The 18858-nt window shown below is 39.3% G+C and overlaps 1 protein-coding gene and 1 long non-coding RNA gene across 12 annotated transcripts in view; one reads left to right on the forward strand and one right to left on the reverse strand.

Moving 5' to 3' along the window:
• Window positions 1-18858, reverse strand: part of LOC140895064 (uncharacterized) — a 131925-nt gene that overhangs the window by 31761 nt on the left and 81306 nt on the right. The window contains exons 9-11 of one of the 8 annotated variants that reach the window (XR_012154071.2): window positions 17368-17448; window positions 16452-16590; window positions 8324-8440 (exon numbers count right to left, since the gene is read on the reverse strand). The exons of 3 other annotated variants lie outside the window; for them this stretch is intronic. This is a non-coding gene — a long non-coding RNA (uncharacterized LOC140895064). The remainder of the gene's footprint in view (window positions 1-8323; window positions 8441-16451; window positions 16591-17367; window positions 17449-18858) is intronic. 4 more of the 8 variants (XR_012154074.2, XR_012154069.2, XR_012154080.2 and 1 more) reach the window with 4 other exon arrangements.
• The window catches only part of LOC144930928 (uncharacterized), a 67760-nt gene continuing 57234 nt past the window's right edge, over window positions 8333-18858 (forward strand). For 3 of the 4 annotated variants that reach the window (XM_078854672.1, XM_078854674.1, XM_078854673.1), the window contains exon 1: window positions 8333-8496. The gene's annotated coding sequence lies outside the window, so the exon portion shown is untranslated. Of the gene's footprint in view, window positions 8497-14185; window positions 14626-18858 lie in introns of those variants that run through there. The other variant, XR_013636444.1, reaches the window with a different exon arrangement.

Below are 18858 nucleotides of genomic sequence, written 5' to 3' on the forward strand. Positions count from 1 at the left end.
ATAGATCAGGAATTTACAGCCCTGTGCATTTGCTGGGAAAAAAAACCTAAATAAAATAAAGTGAAACAGGAAGGGGGGAAGGGCAAAAAGCAAGGGAAAGTGTTGGGTTTTCAAAATGTGCCTTTGAGAAATGTTGGCTGGTTACATTGTTATGGAACAAATAAGGTATGTCTGATGCGCATAGAGCACACCTTATGTAAATGTGTCTTCTTGAGGTTCTTTCTGTGTTAGGGACAGCTCCAATATGACAACTCCATTTGCCATGCTTATGTGAAAGCAAGTGCAAAAAAATCTCAAAAAGAAAAGGAGGACTTGTGGCACCTTAGAGACTAACCAATTTATTTGAGCATGAGCTTTCGTGAGTTACAGCTCACTTCATCAGATGCATACCGTGGAAACTGCAGAAGACATTATATACACAGAGAGACCATGAAACAATACCTCCTCCCGCCCCACTGTCCTGCTGGTAATAGCTTATCTAAAGTGATCATCAAGTTGGGCCATTTCCAGCACAAATCCAGGTTTTCTCACCCTCCGCCCCCCCGCACACAAACTCACTTTCCTGCTGGTAATAGCCCATCCAAAGTGACCACTCTCTTCACAATGTGTATGATAATCAAGGTGGGCCATTTCCTGCACAAATCCAGGTTCTCTCACTCCCTCACTTGTGCAGGAAATGGCCCACCTTGATTATCATACACATTGTGAAGAGAGTGGTCACTTTGGATGGGCTATTACCAGCAGGAAAGTGAGTTTGGGGGGGCGGGGCGGAGGGTGAGAAAACCTGGATTTGTGCTGGAAATGGCCCAACTTGATGATCACTTTAGATAAGCTATTACCAGCAGGACAGTGGGGCGGGAGGAGGTATTGTTTCATGGTCTCTGTGTGTATATAATGTCTTCTGCAGTTTCCACGGTATGCATCCGATGAAGTGAGCTGTAGCTCACGAATGCTCATGCTCAAATAAATTGGTTAGTCTCTAAGGTGCCACAAGTCCTCCTTTTCTTTTTGCGAATACAGACTAACACGGCTGTTACTCTGAAAAAAATCTCAGTGTTTCACATGCAACATGGTACAAGCCACCAGAATTTGAGGGCTTCACTTTCCACCCATGCACACATCAGATCCCACTTGGTTTCTTGTTAGCATCTCCCAAGAGGTATCTTAGTGCTTTTATCTGCTCAGAGGAGTTATCTCTGTGTTATTATTTTAGTGAGTGGGTAAACTGTTTAGGGAATGTAACAGCTCCCTCACCCTCTTTTAAACCCTGTCAACTTTCCCATATCCAACAGATTTTTTTTTCCTACTAGTGACGCCTTTGAGGTTATTTACTGAGTCAATTAACAAAAGATAACCTCCCATTGTGCAATCATCAATAGATCAATTGTGTTAATACTATCTTGGAATGTCCTCCACTATTTACTTTAATATTGTTGACTCCAGGCACTTAAGGAAGCCAGCACCCTCAAGTTTCACTTGATTACGGGTAAATGGATTTTGTAGTAGCCATTAATAAATATAAATTGTTTTGGAAAATATTTAAGTTTGTCTGAGCTTAACCACTTTCTGAGCATTAAAAACTGTTCCTCATTGACTATGTTTCATTACTGACACTCATTCACACACGGTAATATTATTGTACATCACCTATAAATTTTGTCCTTTGACTATTATTAGTATTATTACAGTTCCTCCAAATTGCGCTTGTTTTACAGACGTCTAGAACTAGACTTATTTAACTTTCTGATTGTGATTATTGTTTTCTTATAATGGGACAGATGCCTGCTCCAGAAAGTTTACAATCCATAGGTTAGGTGCTGCCACCCTTTTTCTCGCTGAGTCGCATTTTGCTCCACAAGTACTAGCCGTTTCATTGATTTCAAGCTTGTGATCCTATCTAATGACATCTATTAATGTTCATCTCCACAAAGATGTCTGCTAGTCAAAGTGAGTAGTACCTTATTCTACAAGCAGAGTGATTGATATTAGTGGAGTAAGATATTGCTCAACATGAGCAAGGATTGTGGAATCTTCCCTAAATAAAAAAGAAAAGAAAAGAAAAGAAAAGAAAAGAAAAGAAAAGAAAAGAAAAGAAAAGAAAAGAAAAGACTTCAGGCAATATAGAGCCTTGGTCACACCCCAGAAAGCTCCCTCCCGTAGCCCTGTCCCGGTCCCATGGTCGCACGGTTCCTTGGAATGGCAGAAAATTAAGGTGAATGGAGCACTTTGCACTTCTCAGAGCTGTTGTTTCAGGCTGTCTGCAGACTCAAGCAGACATTTGAGCTTTAGGGCACATTTTCAAATTTTTCTTCACGTACATGAGAGATAAAACCTTTTTTTCTTTTTAATGTAAGTTGAGAGTCTGGTGCAGTCACGTGACTTCGGGACTGGAGGCCTTGAAAACTTTTGATGTTACTAAGCCCAAATTAGCAAAAGGGAAGTTACTTTAAAAAACCCTGAACACAGTCAGTGTAAGTCTGATGCCACTTTACCTTGAAGGTAGGGATTTAATTATTTCACCTATTATCCTTTTGTTTCCGAAGTCAGTAGCCTTGGCAGTGAATTGAACATTATGCTTCTGCAGAGAGCATCTTCCTTGTCAGGCGTCTAACTCCATTCTTCTCTTGATGATAACTGGTGACTTTAAGATGCACATGACTACTCAATAATAAATGAAAACTGTCATTGTTCAGGGAGTGTTGTTTTTTTTTTCTTCTTTTTTGCTTTGACCTCATTGTGATGCATGGTCTACTTCAGGGTGTTTTGAAAATAGTGAGGGAAACAGACTAGAACTTTTAAAGGAAAAACAGACCTCTGATTATCTCTAACAGACCCTTCAATGACCCCGTGCAGATGGACATTAATGGATGGATTCATCTTACATGATCATAGAGCTCTCATGGACAAATTCATCCCATGTGCTGGGGCGGGGATGGACATGGGGAGATGGGGGAAGCTTGTGCTTCCTTTATTCAGGTGCTGGTTAGGGCTGCCCTGACTTGTCTCCTATCTGTCATGACCTTGACGGGCCATGCAAGCAAATAGTTGGGGTGCAGGACTGCTCTGGGTACACCCCTTCCTTCCCCAGGACATACCCCTGCCTGGCCAAAACACTTCCTGCACTGGGGTTTCTTTCAAGGAAGGTGTGGCAAGGCCAGCTGTCTTGTTCTGGGCCCTTTGTGTTTTAAATCTCCCCAGTTTATCTTCCCTTTAGGGTCTTTAAGTCAGTTCAGCTCAAGAGAATGCAAACAGCTACAAATGCTCTATAAAGGATCCAACATAGACAGTGACAAGTAGAATTCTGCTCTGCCTTATTCTGTTGCGTGGAGTGTGACTCAGATTCCCATACAATTTAAATTAAAAGGGACTCACTCTCTTATTTGAAGTGATGATGGATGAACCTCAGTTGGTTCAAAAGTCCTGTTCAGAGAAGCACCCAACAGTTCAGCTATTAATCCAGATAGAGCCAGTCTGAGCTGACACCAGCTCTGGACACCACTGACTTTGTGGAAATTTCAGACCTAGGTCCAAACTTTGCAACGAAAATGTATTTCTCTATACAAACCCCTTGAGACCAAAATTGGGTTAGAACAAGTTTTCTGGGAGAAGAGATCAGAGTAGGATAATTGGGGAATTTAGTGTTTGTGATGGCCCATCTTTGTGTTGGAACTGGACAGAACTGCACATCAGGAGCTGGGGATGGCACACCGATGGGTAGGGTAAGTACGTGCCTGAGGTGTGCTGCCTCTGAAAGGGTGGGACTCTAGGAGGAACCACAGAGTGGGCTAAAATCCATAGTTTGTGAATAACCTACTGAAGGATTATCAGAACAAGCAACCTCCTTAGATTTAAAGCAGCAGTTTCCCCACCATCAGATACTACAATACTGTACCGATAACACAGTCACATTCTTAATCAAACGGTTTGAGTCCAAATGATAAATGAACCCCAATAACTGGGGAATGCACTTGGTGAGCCATAGTTTCCTCCACCTTAACTTCTGTGCTCGGTGATCCTGGTATGGTCACTCTAAATGACCAGAGAACCATATGTACATCCCAGCTACAGAGGAGAGCCTGTGCGGGAGAGATGACAAAGATAAAGTAGGGAGGAAGGACATCTGAAGGACCCCATTTCTTATTCATAGCAACACTACAATGGGTCAAACATGCATTGCATTCAGCATGTTTAAATTTCAGTCTCTGAATCTCTGTATTTATTATAAACAGAAGATACAAAGAGAACTAAGGAGAAAGATGATCTATGTTTCCCATGATGCCAAATATGGGATTTCCAAGACTATAAACTCCTGGGAGCAGAGATAATTGTGAAATACACAAATGGTGTGAAAGGAGGTATAAGATACATGTCATAAATGGGAGTAATTTAGTGTCAGGGGACTCTAGCCTTCGGCAGCATACCAGTATCTGCCATTTATGTCAAGGGATGTTACTTATGTCCTGAAAGAGAAAATCAGGCCCTGGGAGTTTTAAGGAGGCTAAATTGATACAGCTATCCTTTTGTTAATTTGTTGAGTGCCAACAATGTGCTTGATGCTGCATGGAACACAGAGGAGATATGTGTTGAGGGATGATGTTCATATGATGTGTGAGAGCCCATGACACATCATATGAACATCATCCCTCAACACATATCTCCTCTGTGTTCCATGCAGCATCAAGCACATTGTTGGCACTCAACAAATTAACAAAAGGATAGCGTACATCCCAGAGGTATGAATTCATGCTCCTCTCTTCTGCAATTATCCTTTTATTCCCCAGGAACTGTGCACACACACACAGACACCTGCAGGAACATAAAGATCATGGAAATTACTCCTGGTCTTTTGTATATGTAACAAAAACATGCCCTAACCACTCACCCCATCAGCATATAGATATTTAAGACATCTCCCACCTGCACAGCACAGAATACAGTGCTGAATAATCCACTCTCCCATTGAAGGAGACAGAAGAGCTGAAGGACACAAGACAAATAAAAAATAATCATGGAAGCTATAAGTCTGCCCAAAGTCCTTTCCTCAGGCTATTATACATAAATCTATAAAAGAGTCTTAGAAGTTGGTGGGACATATGGGCTAACTCCTGCTCACTTTATTTGCACAAATAGTCCTACTGGCTACAAAATGAGTAAGGCAAGCAAAATGTGGCCTTATATGTATTTAAATACATTGGCATAATGGGGTGAGTTGCAGCTATGAAGAACTTTTTCTGGTCCATTGGGTAAATATTATATTCTTTATAGTGGAAAATAAATATCCGGCTATCTATGAAGCAAATAGAGCTGTTCCAGTCTATCAAATCATAATCTGTGTTTTTTAAAAACAATTGTTAAAGGAGACACTCTGATCTATAGAGACTGGATATATAGTTAGAGGGTAAACAAACAGCTCCATGTAGATAGTATGCATTTTAAAAAATGATTAAATATATCACCGATTCATATGTGAAAATAGATGAAGATAGGACACCGCTTCCCAGAGGAATATTACATTTGAGCCATGGCCCTTGTTTCACAAACTAAAGTATGTCAAGCTAGGTCAGTCTTAGATAGGAGACCTACAAGGAAGACCTAGTTGCTGCAAGAAATGGTGCTGGATATTCTAGTTTATGCATTGTCCTCTGAGTCAGCACTGAATTCCCAGGCATTTGTAGTAAGGGATGCTGAGGTATGGTCTTACAAATGAGATGTTTTTAAAAAGTCCTTACCATTTTGTTTTATTTAAGGTCCCATAGTATTTTTGTGAGAAACATGGAGTTAACCCAATGTCCTGGAGAAGCTCCAGTACAAATAATTATGTTCTACCTAAATTCCCCCTGAAGTTTCAGTCGGATATGGTATGCTTCTTCAGTTGCAGACCTGTTGTGTAGTGTTACTGTGCACTATTAACCCGCTGTTGTGTTTGAACCATTTCAGTGGTGTGTGAAGTGAAATCAATATATCACTTATCTAACCTCATACGAATTTTTGGAGGCTTAATTAAGCTGCTCTTTGAAAGTGTAAGGCATTAGTATTATTACCTTTTATGCATACATATTTAGCAAATGAACTGTGGAATTGTTTCAAAAAGAAGTGGTTATAGTATAGTGGGAACACAGCATGAATTAATGCCTCAATAGCCAGTTGTTTAAGAGTCTAGGTTAATATGGATTTACCCAAGTATAGCCTCTCAATCTCTATTCTAGAAGCTTAGGACAATAATACACATTTTAGAGGGCATCTTTTTTTTTTTTCCATAGCATGGTGATTTCAGGTCACAATGTCAGCATAGCTTTGATTTTTCTCTTTTTTCTTGGGTTTTGTCATACCATTATTTAAACATAAGCTTTTATATTTAATTTGACAATCTTTATATAGTTGCTGGCATAGTAATTGAGTCTACTTGTCTTTTTCAGGACACCAAAAGATTTAACTAAGTCAGAATGTCTCACTTCTTGTCCAGATTTCTATTTATTACCTACCACACTGAGAAAGACAAGGTGAGTTATCATTCAGATAACAGAAAACCTGAGAGGCATTTATATGCTTGAAGTACTGTATAACCATCCTGTACAGAAGCATAGTGTTTAAGGAAATGTGTTACTGCCCAGCCAAATTCCTTCACAATATTGAACCGAAATGGTCTATGCAGCTCAGAGCGGAGATCTAGGAAGTTTACCTTCCACCCAGTCCCAATCCAAATCCTCAAAGATTGCAAATACAATGACTTCTGACAGATTGCTCCACAGTTTACTTTCTATAAGATAAATTCAACACAAAATGGCAGTCATAGTAAGCATTCTGGGTTGTAGCTAATACCCCCCCAAAATGTTATTGAAGTTAGAACTCAACAAACGAGAAAATGTGAACATACACACATGACATATCTCAAAACTGTAATCTCTGTAAATGCCACCACTCTTACTTATGGACAGGAAGATGTTAATATTTGAAAATATTTCAGTAAAAAGCCAGTTTCAAATCTAGAAATTGTAAATGTTATTGCAAAGATAATATTTCAAGGGGGCTTTTCCTAGTCAAGGATGTTAGTTGACCAAGGAAAAGAAAAGCTGTCTGCTTCTATAATTTCACTAACAGCTAGGGAGAGACCATCATACACAACATTTCTAGGGGGAAATGCTTTCCTTTTTGTATTTAACTGGGCTTCTGATTGTCTGTTTAAATTAGGCTAACGTAATTAGCAAAAACCAAAGATACACAGTTTGCAGTGATGGGTAAAATTAAGGTCACCCCTTGCAGCCTTAATCCAGCTATATTGCCTAATCTAAGTTTTAGCCATTAGGAGGAGAGTGTGTGGAATAGAAATGTCTTGCCAGTGTCAGGCTAAATGTATACTGACTGCCTAACTAGAGATAAATCCTGCAGACTTATTTGAATGTGGAAGTGCTTATCAATGAAATTTTGAGAAAAATGTGTTCTATTCCCCAGGACTAGGTCCTGGTCCTCTAGTGTTGATTGGGTGGCTTTTGGTTTTTAGTACAAAAGTGAGAGAATTTTATAGTGAGATTTTTTTCTTCCAGATTTTCTCACTTAAACTCCCTTCACTTATAATTCTGTGACTTGTAATCCTTGCAAAATGACAGTATTTACATTTTGTTTTTCCATTAAATAAAAAATCTTTAAGGGGCTGGTTAGATAGTCATAAGATATGAAGAGCATTTCGATTATTTTAAAAAATGTTGACATTTACAGGCCAAGAGACTGGTACGCAGTTGCAAAGGTCATCAATGAGTAAACAGACATTAATGGTTAGCTGGATAACTAGTACATAAACAGGTCATATTAATAATTAACACAGGAAAACTGGCAGTTTACAACAAGCTCATGAAAATATTGGAGAGAAGTAACTTTGGGAAGGGCAAGAACCAATATATAAAGGCATCTGGAATTAAATCTAGAGGAAACCTAATTTTAAGACATTAATTTCTCACTTGCTCTCTCCTTTGCCTTCCCAACAAATTATTTTTTAATTCAGGCAGCCACAGTAAAGTTATTTGAATCATTGATAAAAAGTGTTGCAGAGCTATTTATTCTGCAATTGATTCTAACCCTGAGCTCACAATGCTCTCTGTTGACGACATCTCAGAAATAAAGGATTGATTTCATCCCCAAACTTATCTGTTCCTTTAAATATAGCCCCTCCTTTAGATCATTACTGAAAAAAAAAATTAAAATATATAAATGTTGGAGTTTAGTGTCCTATTGATGATCATGGGAGCTGTGTATTGATTCTCAGCAAAATGTATTTAAATTGCCAATGGTAAAAGTTTTACCAAGATTTAAAAAAAAAAAAAAACCACACCTGCATTCTCAGCATTTCTCTCTCAAATATGCCTTGAGGAGTGAGATTTTTGTTCATTTATGGTTAGCTCTTCAGCTCAACTGTATCTTTTCTGTCCAGCCCTATTGGGTTTTCTTCCTGGTAATAAAAATGATGCAAAACTTGAGGAATGAATACTCACAAGGGACTGAATGGTAAGCATTATAATACTTATATATTAGATTCTATATGTATGTGTGCACAAATATTTGTAAAGATAAATGACGTTACTTTCAAGTGTGATACAGTCACAATAAAAAATGTGTATTTGAATCTCATGTGCATTGTACCCAATATGACATACTCATCTTGAAAATTACATTATTTAAGTTGGGTTACGTTATAACAGCATCTACCATCAGCTAAAAGGTGAATTCACAATCGAAGAACAGAGTGGAGGGAAAGAGAGAGAACAATAAAAGGGGTCAAAGCATCGAGTTAAAGTAGATGGCATGTTACATCGCGAAACAGAAAAGCTTTCTGATGGTTGGGTTGGTGAACCAGGAGTGCTGTTATATGCCAGTAATGGTTAGGGAGAAAGTAATGGCTGACAAATATTGTTGTGTTGATATAGGAAAGTGTTGGATAAAGTGTCTTTCCCCATATTATAATCCCAGGAGACCTTATCAGAGCCCATTTGCGTAGTATGTAAAAAATCACAGTGTGTTCTAAATGGGTGTGATCAGATATTTATTTCAATTTAAAATATATAAAAAAGGATGCCAATTCCAGGCCCAAGATGCCATGGAAAAAAATGTTAGAATCATAGAATATTAGGATTGGAAGAGACCTCAGGAGGTCATCTAGTCCAATCCCCTGCTCAAAGCAGGACCAACCCCAACTAAATCTTCCTAGCCAGGATGTTAACAATGCAATCTGTATAGTTTACTTAGGGCCAGTTCTTAGCTTTTAAACCAGACCACGCTGCCTATGGGCAAATCTGCGGAGAGGGCACACTCACAAGGTGAGTCTATTTTCCCCTTAGTGCCAGCTTCTGACTGCCAGCCAGTGCAGAGAGAGTCAGGATCCTTGACACACTCTTACTGTGCCCCTTTTGGGGACTGGCCAACAATATGGCTCCCCAGAACCTGGCAGTCATGGGACCTGAGCCAAAGACTGCATAAGTCAGTGGGAATCTTTCCACTGCTTTCAATGGGCTTTGGATCAAGTCCAAGGAGGACAAGCACGGGAAAACCGATTGCCCTCTATTCAGCTGTACAGTGTATCTGTGTCCTCCAGCTCCTTTATGCACACATTCAGGGGCAGCCAGCATCTGGCCTCTAGTATGTTTCTGTACTTAATTGACTTTGAGAGTACTAATTTCAAAGATGTGTAAGATGCAATTTTGCCTAGTCGTTGGAGCAAGGGACTGAGAATCGGCGCACCTGAGCCCTCATTCCAGCTTTGCCATTGATTCCACGTGTGACCGTCACGAAGTCATTTAATGTTTCAGTGTCTCAATTTTCCCATTTGTAAAATGTAGATAATAGTTGCCTGCACTGAAGAGGTGTTGTGAAGCTTAATGAATTAATGTTTGTGATGTGTTTTTAGATCTCAGGGTATAATGTGTAATGTATTCCATTATTATTTATTATTATTAAGTCACTTCTAAACAAAGATGAGCCAGGATCAAATTCATGCACCTCTGAAATTTGGAATTTGTTAAGACCTGGATCCAAATCTGAATTGTGCAGTTAAGGCCAATCTAGGAATGTCTCCAGCCATTTTGCAGGCCAGAGCAGAAAATGTTTTCAACATGCCCCCCTTGCCCCTTGTCCCAAATAGTCGAGAAAGAAAAAGCTGAGCAGCACAACAGGGCAGCACCCCCCGGCTGCTACTTCTGCTCACCCATCCCTACCTAGAACCAGCTCTGGGCCCATCTGTAGCTCTAAGTAGTATTGTCCCATACATTTTAAATAAATAAATAAATAAATTCCTCGCAATTGGCTGATAACATCAAGGTAAAGAGTCAGTAACTTTCTGAAGTCCAACTTCAGGAGTCAATAACAGTGAAGTATGGAACAGTATCATGCAATCAGATCATCTATAGAAATTAGTGCATTCCATATATGCTGCTGAGTTTGGTGATGACAAATATTATTCAATTTTGATGAGCCAATAAGATCACATATATAAATAATGGCATCCTAATTGGCAGCAGTTATTTGTCCCCTTGCAGGAAGTGAACAGATGTTTCTTTGTTTTTCCTGTACCGCTAAAGTACATCTCCACATATTATGGAATGTTGGTTTCAAAGGGAAACTAGTCAGACTTTTGAAATCCATCAACCGAATGGAGATATTTACAGTAAAAACATTTGCAATGACTGTTTCATAACAATACATATTGACTACTTGTTTCTGTAACTCTGAAGATTCATTGTCCCAAAGGGTCAATAAATCTTGATAACCACCTCAAGAGAAGTCAATATTTGCTTGGTGTTTTTTTTATAAATAAAGCACAATGCCTTCTGTTTATTCAGAGTAATCATTGGTTTCTCAAAACATTTTTAATGGTTATACTTTAATACATGACCTATTCCTACATGCTTAAAGCTTTTTTTCTTTACCTCTTTCTTTCCTGATGCAAGAGTTTCTTTCAATATTAATTTAGCTACAATTTTCCATATTCATTAAACTATCCATGTTACTCATTAATACCATTCAACACCCTAATACTATTTAAATATATAGAAATATTTTACTGTTTGACACAAATAGGGTTACTGAGTACAAAATATTCTAGTGTATTGCCTGGACATATCTTAGAAGGACATTCCACAGAGAATGGGAAAGTATGCATAGTAAAATACTGACACAGATGTAAGCAACAGTGTTACATGACATCATGATAAACAGTTCATATCCTAGCTCATGCGGGGGGGGGGAGCCTTGCTCTTTGTGTTGGGGAGGCTGCATGGAAATGGGGGAGTTCTGTTGCACAAGCCGGGAGGCAGCAGGAGTTGAGGCTGCAGTAGTGAGCCCACTTCTCTGATGATTCCTGGGGCAGCAAGGTGCAGAATGACTTGGGCCAAGGGAAAGGATGTGCCAGAGGGGAGTAGGGGCAGCGATAGGTGATCCACCCTGAAGTCCTTCCATCGACAGATGGGGAATGCTAGAACCCTGGGAGCTAATTCCAGCCATTACGATGGAGTAACCAACACAGCGTGGCTCAGGTTTTCCTCCTAAGATCTCACTGCTCAGTTGAAATAATTGAACTGCATACTGAGGACAAGCTTTTCCTCTACACGCGTCATCCTGCAGCCCTGTCTCAGGTAATTCTCCTGAAGTCAACAAGGTTACTCTGCTAAGAATCAGGCCCAACATGGAGGATCAGGGCCAAATTGTGGTCATCAGTAATCCTAATGTGGAATAAAACCCCTGGCTATCGCCATCACAACTAGAAGCTCCACTACAGTGTCAAAATGTTTGAATAAAAGCTGTGTTTGTGATAATCAGAAAGAAAATTTAAGCAGAGATATAAAAATTCAAAAGCATTACAAAGTGTATATGCTTAAGAATAAAATGCAATGACACGGTCACAGTTGTCTTTAAAAGCTTTGCTCCACTTGAAATGGCTTTGCTAGTCGTGATTCTTAATGCATGAGATAGTGGTTTAGAATAAATCTTTAAGTAATTCAAAACAAGGACTCTTCAGTAAATAGTTGAAATTAAAGGGGGAGTTAGAGTCATCTGGTTTCCATTAGGATGATAAAATAGTTCACTCGAAACCTTTTACAAGATGCTTTGTTACTGGGAGGTGTCTGTGCATCTCACTCCATCACTAGCCATTTGACACAACATAAAAGGCTTCAAAAGCCATGCTAGGCCTCTTAATCAAAAACTAATTGTAATAGATATTAGGGAGTGTTAACACTGTGACCGCTAGGTTGTGTCTGCGGTATATAAGCAGGAGTGAACATTAAACACAACCCTGAGTTGATAGGGCTTATCTGAATTTCAGAGTTAAGTGCTAAGTACTGTAGGCCAGTATCTCCAAGCTATTGCTTTGTACCACTTTTGGAGTTAATTGCACTGTAGGACTTCATCTTCCTAATGAAATTTATAGCATTGTCAGAGAACTTGGAAGCCCACTGAAGATACTGTTGCGGTTTACAAGAGTTCAGCGAAAACACAGAGATGCAAAGAAAATACCCCAGTCTGTATTTCAGAACCTAATGCATTTGCTTAGGGGGATCTTTTTCAAACCTTATTTGCTGCTGATCACAAAGATTATACTACTGGCAAAATAAGGGGCTCCCCAAAAGATAGACAACTCTAAAATAGTCACTAAATTCATGTAGCTGCCTCAAAAACAATCCCACTTGTCTCATTACAAATGTTCACATGAGTACTTACTGTGTGCACGTGAACAATGTTATTGATTTTACTGAATTCAGAGTAGGATTGTCACTGGTGGTTGTAATTTAATTCATGTATGTTCCAGATAATGTAGGACTTAAATTTTACACATTATTACACCATTACAAACATGGGTCAAATCTGCTGCTGGTGTATATGAATTAGAGTCAATAGGAATTCAGATACTGCTGTGATGAGTGTGGTGTAAGAACCTATATAGAATCAAGCTATGGCAATTTACACCACCTGAGGATCCGGCCCATAGTGTAAAGTACCTTCGACACAAAATATATTAAAACTCTGCTGCCGTTATTTCTCATGAGTTCATTATGTATACTCTTACCTGTATACTACTAAAATCTCCAGACAGCTGTGTTCCTTTTCACTCCAATTTCAAACAATATAATTAAAAAAGGATTCGCTGAAATGTAGACACTTCTACCATTTACGCTGGAATGCTAGCACTATCCAAAATAAGCTAGTCTGTAAATACCAGATTAGTATCTGTGAAGCAAAAGCTTTTATTCTATAAAAGAACATTCAGAAGAAAATCTCAACCTTTCTTGCTGAAGAATAAGCTTTACTTGCCAAACCCATAATTATCTTAAATGTTCTGAGAAGCTGGTGAGAGCTGCAAATGTTAAAACAAAACATAAGGAAACATTTTGGGACATATAAATGGAGGTAGATAAAGATGGTATTCTTCCCCCCTATTAGTTTACTATATAAATGGGAAGACATTACAGAGTTTGAAATTTAATTAACGTAATTGACTGAATTGCATTTTGCAGTAGTTATTGTCATTAGCAGCCTTGACCCCTCTGTCAAAAGGATGTGCTAGTGATTACTTTCAAGGGGTATTTATTATGAATATTAAGCTCTTCAATAAGTGCTATCAACATATTAAAATTCATTTTAACCACTTTTCTAGAAGACTGCAAATGCAACTAGCTGCTGGGGGAAAAAAAGGTGTCTAAATCATTTAATCTTGGTTCATATGTGGTCAAACCAGAAATAGAATGGGGGAAAAGGGGGGAGGGGGGAAATATAATGAAAGGGATACTGGATATATTTTCATGAAAATATGCTTAAAGGGCACTTGATTTTCAATGAAATCCATGCTGCAGGACCTGGAACACTGATGACTTTGTTGTTTAAAGCATGTTTTTATATAGTCTTGCCTCATATCATTGCAGAAGTCTGATTCTTCAAGCTATATGATCATTTATGTTTGGTTCTTTTTACTGACTGTTTGCAGAAAGTATATAATGAATGGGGGCCAGAATTCATAAAGAGTATTTGGTTCACAGGTGTTCTTACCTGTGTTACTTGTACCCACAACAAACAATTCAGGCTGGTATTTGATATCCCAAATTGTATCAGTCAAGCCTTGGGTAGTGGGGAGAGCACACCTATTAATTACACTTCCAGGGTACATGACAGGCTGTGTAGAGTTACATCATTCTCTATTATGTTGTAACAGCTTAGATGATGCAGCGTTTTCTATTCAAGATGAGTCCTTCGTCTGACTGAGAAAAAGTGAAGTGTGGAGATGAGAGGGGATTGGAAACGGAAGAAAAGAGAACTTGACAAAGGAAGAAAAACCAAGAATTCCTCATCCACTCTTTACCATTCACCATGTGCTGGAGATAGAGTTTTAATATTGTCTACCTCCTTCATGCACCCAACAAAGCATGAGCTGCAGAATATTAGTGCCAGGCCTCTTTGTCTCTAACCTCACCACTTCTTCCCTCCACTTCTCTTTGCTTTGAGCTTCTTTCTGCTGTTTGCAACAAGGCTATCCATCTGCCATGCTAAACACAACTTGTGCTGAAAGTAAACACTTGACTAAAGATATGCCAAGGATATGTAAAGGTTTGCTAAGAGTCTCATACTCATCTTCTCTTGTCCTATTAAATTACAATGATCTGACCCCTGAGTGTCCTAACTCATTTTTTCAAGAGAAAAAAGAAAGAAAATTTTCATCATAAAAAAATGATATTTTTCTTTGTAAATTTTTTGTTGCTATGTTCAGATGCAAGAACTAATCTCAGCACATCAAACCACTGAAGAATCATCCATCAGACATAACTACTCATGGAAGAACAAGTGCAGGGCTAAGAGTCTGATTATCCGGATTTCTATTCCAGTCTCTGCCATTTCCTCAAAGAATGAGTCACTTTAGCTCTCTGCCTCAGTTTCCACATCTGTAAAATAGAGATAATAATACTTTCCCTTTTACTTCAAAAGGGTTTTGTGAGATTAATTTAGTGGATCCATACAATGTTTTGCACATGTAAAAGTACTATATGATTGCTAAGCATTATTGACACAACTGGCCCAGATGAGGACTGGTGACCTGGAAGTAAAAAAAGCAGAGTCTAAATAGACTCCCGAGTAAAGTGAAAAGAAAAACCCTTTCTATTTCTGAATACTGAGAAAATCCTTAAGGAAGCCCACTGATTACACTTCTGAGATTTGTATGAACCAACTAGGGTAAATAATTAGAACTACATTTTTAATTAATATAGCAGCGTCTGCTAACGCAATATAGTTAAATTCGTGCCACTACTGGAGGTGAATGAAAGAAACTTGTCCTATTCCTGGTGAAACCATGAACATGATCTTCTTGATTTTGATGTATGTATTACATATCCTGCTCTGTTGGAAGAACTTTTGGTTGGGTTTGGTTTAGTCAAGAAGTACCCTCCATTTCATCAAGTGCCTTATATTCATATTTTCCAGCTTGAAAACCTCACTTAAATGACAAAAATGTCTCCAGTGAAAAGAGAACCAAGACATATTTTATTTTTATTTATTTATTTGTCTAACTGTAGCAACTAGGAGCCCTAGTCATGGAGCAGGACCTCATTGTGCAATGCAAACAAAAAACAAAATGGCACAGATAAAAAATGAGGGCTGAAAAACCAGCTCAGTTAATTGAAGTATATAATTTTGCCACTTTGACTTTGATATTATGTGCAAACACCTCTGTTTCATAGGAAAACAGCCCTGTCTGTGCACACAGGAGGTCAACAATAGCTTGCTGGACCACAGACTCTTCCTCCAAAGTTGCTGTACCATCAGTAGTGCTGCCTGTGGGCAGATTCAGCTGCCCCTCCCACCCTGTGGAGTGGCGCAACCAGTGAAGTCAGCTATCGTCAGATGCTCCAGCCACATAGTGGTCCTCAATAGAGCTGTGTGAATAATAGCCCTGACAATTGTGGGGGGAGAGGGGAAGAACTGGTTCAGGTCAAACCGAAAATGAAATTTTCCAAAAAGTCCAGCATGTCAAAAAGCCAAAGGAGTTTATCTTCAGACAAAAATGTCAAAACAAAACATTTTGACCTTTTTTCTCATTCCCCGCCCTCCCCCCCACCAAAACGATTTGGAAAAAATCCAACATGAATTCACAAAATATTCCAGTGTCACCAAATCTGCATTTTCAATGGGGAAAAAAATGGGGAAGAGGCCAAAACATTTAACCCAGCTCCAGTTCTAAGTATCCTAATGTGCATTTTAGACTTTATCAAGATGAAGGGGCAGGATTTGCACCCAGCTATTCAGAACAGCCAGTGGGAAACCTAAGAAGTAGTTCCTAACAGTTTCTTCTTGCAGGAGCATGGAATGGTGGGGTAATTCATCCTTTGGGAATCTACACAAATGACCACCTTTTATAAACACAAGGGCTGGTTCATATTTCAAACACAATGTTTTGTATTAAACACTGTCCATTAGAAAGGACACACCTGTGCCTGTCATACTGAATGGGTTGTGCTGCCCTAGCGTTTCTGCAATCGATGTGGCATTCTGTAGCCTTCCGTCCATCATAGAAGGGCAAATCCAGTGTCCTTATTTTACGGTGACATCTCTGTGAGCTCCGCTCCTCTGGGGATAAGCAGGCATGAAAGAGAAAAGAGATGTGGGAGGTGTGCTTGCCAACAGAAAGATGGAATGGCATGACCCTTGAAGGCCACCATATTGTGGTAATCTGAGAACCCTAACACTGCTGGGAATGGAGTTTAGTGCGCAAACTGTTAGACTGCATGGCAAGCTGCCAGAGCTATTCTGTTCTATTCTATTCCAGGCTGCAGTGCCATGACCATCACTGTGATATCCGAGTGCCTTATTGAATTCTAGAAGTTAGATTGAAAGGAACTCTGTTTCTCTCTTGCCTTCTCAAGGGAGAATTAGCAGCAATGCCAGCAGCTCCTGTGCAGATCAGTAATAAACAAGGAATTCCAACCAAATAAGGTGCCTCAGCTGTTCCCAGGGACTAATGTCGCAGCTTTGAAAAGAACGTGTCATTGTGCTATCATCAGAAAACAAAAATGTTCTGGGTCTACATTTTCCAAACAGACGGGTGAATTTGGGTGCTTCCATTTTGGGGTGACCATGATCAATTTGAGACAAAAGGGCCCTATTTTCAGGAGGTGGGTACTTAGCACTTTCTGAAAATAAGACCCCTTTACGGTGTCACAACTTGGGCACTCAAAGTCACTAACCACTTGGAAGATAAGAGCCACACTGTTTGGTGAGTTGGACTCACATAGAGCAGAGTCACAGATTTATCAAAAGCCATGATTATTTCTGCTGAGGTATTTTTGTTTGTTTATTTGTTTGTTTTTTAAACTCTCCCAGTAGAAAGGAAGGTGTCACACTGACCGGGATTATTGCTTATCCAAATTGCTCTCACATCAGGTCTACCCGAGACCATGGGCAATCCCTCTCTTTCCTCTGTCTCACCTACAGAAAAAATGGGGAAGGGGGACATAACACACAACAGAAGTCAGACTTCGCATTAATCTTCCCAGTGGCCTCTCATTACTTTGCCAATAAGATGATCTTCCTCATACCACACTTCGATATATTTGACATCTGTCATAAAGCTCAGGTCACACATATCTGTCTTCTGGTAAAATGAGTCATCTTACAGAGTCCTCGAGTCTACTGCTAGGGTCTTTCCAGAAATAATTATTGACATGTTGTCAACACATCCAGCCTACCGTATTAATAAGAGTCATAAATTACTATCTTTTTTCGTCCTCTCTCGCTAGCAAAGAAATGAGGTGACATAACTACAACAGCAAACAGAGAATAGCTACCCAGCAATGAAGTTGTGAATACAGACATACAAAGTGGCAGCTTTCTGGAAGATAAATATATTAATTTTCTCTTTTACAATTTCTTATTTGAGTGAGTAACTAGCTCCAGGAACCATTCACAACTGGTACAGATTTCCCTCTTCCTTGCAATACCCTCACTGTTACATAGGTTATTCTATATCCTCAAGGTTAAAAAAAAAAAACATTCTTCAAATACTGTGGCAGGAATTTAATTAGATCATTTTAATTTTTCTGACTAGCTATGGTTTGAAATGATTCTTGGCACACCCATTAATGCCAGTTGAGGGGTGAATCTGAGCTTTTTTGGGTAGCCATACAGACCAGTATAAGGGAAATCAAACGTTATGCTTCATGACAAACAATGTTCTGCAGCGGTCAGGAAGACTCCTTCCTGTAAAGCATTCTACCAGTGTCTTAGGTACATTCTAGGGTGTCTATATATTTAGTTGTTGCTTCCTCTGAAACTTGAGGTATTACCCACTGTTGATGGCTTAGTGGACCAGTGGTCTGATCCACAATGGAAAATGTTGTGTTTTTGTTGAATTCTGCATATGTACCACCCAACTGAGTCAGAGTTCATGGCCAGAAGAGACCACCAGAGATCATCTAATCTGATACAGCACAGGTCACCAACCAACACCACTCAGTCATCTGCACATTAAACCCAACAATCCAAATTAGACCAAAGTATTACAACCCTCAGAAGACTAAAGCATTGTGTGCCACAGGCAGAGAATAGGAGGGAGGGAGTTCCACCAACTCCTTTGTCCCCTGCAATTAGGGAACTGATTAAGTGAGATATACATTGATGATCAGATAGGTGGATAGAACCATATTGGCTGAGTAGCCTCCTTCAGGCCACAATACACTATGGTGTATATCCAGAGACCCCAGCAGTGATATTATCTGGAGTGAACGTTGGTGCACCTTCTTCCCTAGGTTGCTGACAAATATATTGTTTATGTGGGTACTAATTCCACCAACTTGCAGCTGTCACTGGCACAGGATTCTCTTGCTCCATGTGTACTTG

This window comes from Lepidochelys kempii, chromosome 10 (assembly GCF_965140285.1).
Source record: "Lepidochelys kempii isolate rLepKem1 chromosome 10, rLepKem1.hap1, whole genome shotgun sequence".
NCBI classification, from domain to species: domain Eukaryota; kingdom Metazoa; phylum Chordata; order Testudines; family Cheloniidae; genus Lepidochelys; species Lepidochelys kempii.